At 44.9% G+C, this 4,730-nt stretch overlaps 1 non-coding gene across 1 annotated transcript; it reads left to right on the top strand.

Annotated features, from left to right (window-relative positions):
* The first annotated feature begins 3,080 nt into the window (after positions 1 to 3,080).
* Positions 3,081 to 3,187, top strand: LOC125597375. The gene has a single exon (XR_007331686.1). It is a non-coding gene; the product is annotated as a small nucleolar RNA R71 (small nucleolar RNA).
* Positions 3,188 to 4,730: the final 1,543 nt, after the last annotated feature.

Genomic DNA, 4,730 nt, shown 5'->3' with positions numbered 1-4,730 from the left:
CACACAAAATGGCAAGAGAGGATAGAACCATTTATGTCCACAGCCTCTACTCGTTTTTGCTATATCTGGTGCGACTGTTCTGATGACGGAACAGTCGACTGATTGTTCTGCTTTCCACTTTCCTCTACATACTCTCCAATACTTGGTACCAACTTCTTGCTCGACCTTTCCAGTGGCTCCATGTTTCTTTTCTTTCTTCCCTTTCTCCATCACATTATCTCGTTTTTTTTTTTTTGAAGACTGATATGGTGATGTGAAGAAGAAGGATCATACATGATGGTTCTGAGTGCCACTGGTGGTTCTGATTTTGCAACCATTCTGGTTTTCCACCCCTGCTCTTGCGCAGTTCATTGGTTATCGAGCGGTTGCTCCCTTAATCTGCTTGTTCTCCTTTCTGACAGAATTTCTGCAGCAGTAACGAGTAGGATGCTGCGTTGATCCTTTCCTCTCCGATCTTTTTGCACATATCTGCACATATGACACTGAAAAAAAATGCATGAAGGTGGAATAAAGGCTAAGCTGCAGGGTGGGAACTAGCTAAAGAAGAGCTAGCCACTCAGGATCAACAAGATGGACAAAAAGGATAAGAAGTCCTGAGTGTGTTCTCGTTTCCCTGATCTAATGCCCATAACAAGAAGAATTTCAGTCAAGATTAGGTTCAAGATAGGTGGAGTTAAGTCTACCCAGTGTAACCTGATCGGCTGAGAACTTCTGGAGAATCAAGTGAGATATGTCAGGGTGTTCCAGGTCCACATGTGTGTCTTTCGTCACTGCTAAGGTCACTGAATAAGATAACTAAAGCACGAGGTGGTCAGTGATCAGCACAGAATAAGGTCCTAATTCCCATAAAGTTTTGACTGACTCGATCATAAAAACTGACTCAAATTGACTCAAAAGAAAAAAACAAAAGAAAGAAACGAGTTAGTAAAACGACGAAAACCCTCCCCCGGACTTACTTCACACCGTCCCTGGTGTGAAAATAAATCAGAAAGAAGGTAAAAAAAAAGAATAAACATATTTTTTTCGGTTGAGATACTTACTTGAGTGGAGCGGGCGCTCCATGCAAATTTTGGGTGTTCTATCGTCAGATGGTTGCCTAGAACAACCGCTCTTTTCAGGGGGGGGGGGGGGGGGGGGGTTGTTCCGTTTCTGCAACCCATAATTTTTGAAGTATCTCGGATTTTTTTTTGCTTTTTGACCTGAGACTCAATAAACTAAAACGAAAATAAGCAACCAAAAAAAAAACCAAGTTATATTTACACTTACCAGTGGGTTGCCTCCCACCAAGCGCTTGGTTTAAGTCTCTAGCTTGACTTGGTGACTGGGATCGGTCGGGTTGAGCAGGAGGGCCTGTTCCAAAACAAGCTCCACAATCAGACATGTTCAGCTTCAAAACCCTGCTCAGCAACCCTTTCACAGCAGCTTCCTCTTTCTCCTTCAGCTCATATGTGAGAATAGCTCTGACTTTAGAGAACGGTTTAGAGGTACCCTTGCACTTTACCTCATACTCAATGGAGTTCTCATCACAGTTGAGAGATATCAACGTCATTGTAGGATCTCCCTTGACCCTTTTCTTCTGGACTTTCTGTTTCACACTTGAATTCCCTCTGAATTTAGTAGGATCAGTGCTAGGATCTTCATCAGAGAACAACCTGCTCTCACCCTTATCACCATGCTCCTTCTCTGGAACAACCTTCAACTTTTCTACATCAAACACTGAGATGCAAGAGGCGTGTGATGAGGAAGATCTGGCGGGTACAGCCTTGTAGAAAACTTCCTTGTTGATGTTGGAGAAGCAGACTCTCTTGTTGGGCATATCGATGGTTGCTCCAACAGTAGCCATGAATGTCCTTCCAAATATCAAAGGCATCATGATCCTTGTTCATCTCAACAACTTGAAACTCAGAAGGAACAATGCATTCCCCTACTTGAACATGAAGGCTGCGGATGGTTCCATATGGGACTGCTATGGAAGAGTTTGCAAAGGTCAGGGTCAGCTGAGAAAGCTCAACATCAGCAATACCCAAATCGTCTACAATAGCCTTTGAGACGAGATTCACACAAGAACCAGAGTCACAAAGAGCGTCCTTGAAGTTTGTTCCTGCGATGGAACATGGGAAAACAAACTTTCCAGGATCATCAACCGTAGGCAATACCTTCAGTGCTGGTGTAGACAGTGCTTTGGTATAGAGGACCTTGATCACCTCTTGAGTCTCTCTATATTTTTAAAGAACTTGAGCAATGGACGAATCTGCAGAGCAGTTCGAATGCAAGTTCTTTAGAAAGCTTTCTCACCATCTTCTTCTTAAAACCTATCAGCTGCTCTTACTAATGGGATCCATCAGATGTGGAGTCTCGGCAGGTTCGTCGGGAGCAGTTACTGCAGAGCTAGTAGACTGCTCTGTGTTCTCTTCTGCGCCTAGAACAGTCTCAGCGAACGGCTGCTCTATTGCATTACAGTGCTCAGTCCTAGGAATTTTATCAGTTTTTTCAGGGAGCGTCTATTGTTGCCTCTTGATACTCTCAGCTGTTTGAGCAAGCTGAACATCGATCTTTCTTATATGGATCGCAAGATTGTTATACTTGTTATTCAGCTCAGTGAACATGTTGCCCATCCTGGTGTCAATTTTTGTGGTTACCTGATTCAACACCTTGGCCTGAACCTGCTGACCCTGCAATAGTTGTTGCATCATCATACCCAGACCCTTCAGCTCATCTGGTTGACTATTCTCAGTAGCTGAAACAGCTTGCCGATTGTTCTGCGGTTGTCGCTGGTTCTGGTTCTGTATCTGCCCGGCCGTAGCTTGCTCCATGTTGAAGACGTGCCCTTGGTTGTTTTCCAGTAGCTGATCAACCTTGGCAGTCAGCTCATCTATTTTCTGGGTGTCGGAACTGTTCCCTTTCTTGGAGCAATCACTCTCCTCTTTCTTATTAGCTGAGCTAGCAGCCATGTTCTCAATCAGCTTAAACGCTCCATCAGTGGTTTGAGTCATGAAGTCTCCATTGCTCGCAGAGTTTAGAGCACCTTGGTATTCCGGTCCACTCCATCATAGAAAATGTCCAGGAGGTAATCATCATCAAATCCATGGTGAGGACATTCCCTGCAACAGTCATTGAAGCGCTCCCATGCGTTGCAGAAAGGCTCATCAGTGAGCTGTCTGAAGGAGGTGATCTTATTCCTCAATGCAGCTGTTATCGCCTTAGAGTAGAAATGTCTGAGGAACGCTGATCGGACCTGTTCCCATGAAGAGAGAGAGCCGGTAGGGAGAGAGTTCAACCACCGTGCAGCTTTTCCATCAAGAGAGAATGAGAATAACATGCACGTAATGTGGTCTGGTGGAACACCATTCACGCGAGTGAAACTGCAGACTTTTTCGAAGCTCTCAATATGCTCCATTGGAATTTCTGTAGAGAGACCAGAGAACACCTTTCTCTGTACTAGACCAATCAAGGAAGGTTTCTCTGCCCGATTGGAACAGTCTGCGCCTGTGTTCCTGCCGCGCAAGAGCAGCCTGTTCAGCAGCATCCTGCTGAGCTTGGATGGTCTGCTGCATTTGCTGCATTTGCATTGTTGTTGCATCTGTTGCAACTGTGCAGTGAGTTGCTCTTGATTGACGTGATCACCCATAGTGGTGTCGGTTTGCCTTTTGATGTTGTATGTTCTGTCTTTCTAACCTTTCTAGCTCCTGGTTGGTAAATGCAACTAACTCTCCTTGTGCGTGTCTCCGGGTATGTCTACTGGTAATGCACCTGAAAAATTAGTTGCAACAAAAATGATAGAACAAGTTAGAGGCCTTAGACTAAATAAATAACCGAAAAATAAAGGTAAAAAAATGGTCTCCGGCAATGGCGCCAAATTGATATTACGTGTATACGCACACCAATTGACCTAATGTGCACACTACCACAATCGAATGGTATGTCGATGTAGCACTTTAGGATCGAATCCACAGAGACCAACTATTACACTTTATCTTTATGGGATCAATATCAAGTTAAAACAATATGTGGGTTTTTAAGTTGATTTTGTAATAATAAAGTAAGAGATTGATTTAAGGTTTTCAGATGATTAAAATGCTAGCCTAGGGTTGTTTGGTCGGGTGTTAAGCAAGTGTGAGCCAAACAATTATTCAATTAATTAAGAGCAAGTCTAGAACTCGGATCACTCAAGTAGAACAGTCCACTGTCGTGGTACTGCTCCCTATGCTGATCGATCTTGATACCTAAACTGTCATGTCCCCGATCCTAGATAGGATCGCCCGGCCGGGCCATGGTGCGGGGAGACGCACCAATCAGGTCATTAGACCTTGTGACAAGCGTATCATGGCCCTGAATGAAGGTTAAGGGCATCAGTCAGCTGAGACTTAACCAGGATGCGATGGAAACAAGGGTAAAGGAGTTGAGTGAGTGTTTAGGCAGCTGGACGAGTGTTGGTTTGAGTTCAATCAGCTCGGTTCAGCTGGTATTCAGTTCACCATGATCTGTTCAGCTCACAGGAGCTGGTGGACTAGCTCACTCAGCTGGGAACAGCTGGAGGTCAGCTCAATCCAGTTGGACGGTGCGTTCTGGTTCGGATCAGTGTGGACGAGTCCGGGACGGTTACTGGGCGAGCCGATGGTCCGGGTGCAGGACGGTTCGACCAAATTGGTCTTAAGCTCGGGACAGGGAGTGGACAAGCTTCCAGAGTGTGAGCTGAGGCTCAGTGATCGATTTGTCAAAGGAAGAGAGAA

The sequence above is a fragment of the Brassica napus genome, unplaced genomic scaffold (genome assembly GCF_020379485.1).
Source record: "Brassica napus cultivar Da-Ae unplaced genomic scaffold, Da-Ae ScsIHWf_1440;HRSCAF=2030, whole genome shotgun sequence".
NCBI classification, from domain to species: Eukaryota; Viridiplantae; Streptophyta; class Magnoliopsida; order Brassicales; family Brassicaceae; genus Brassica; species Brassica napus.
The sequence above is the reverse complement of the archived record's forward strand: the minus strand, read 5'-3'. Positions and strand labels throughout refer to the sequence as shown.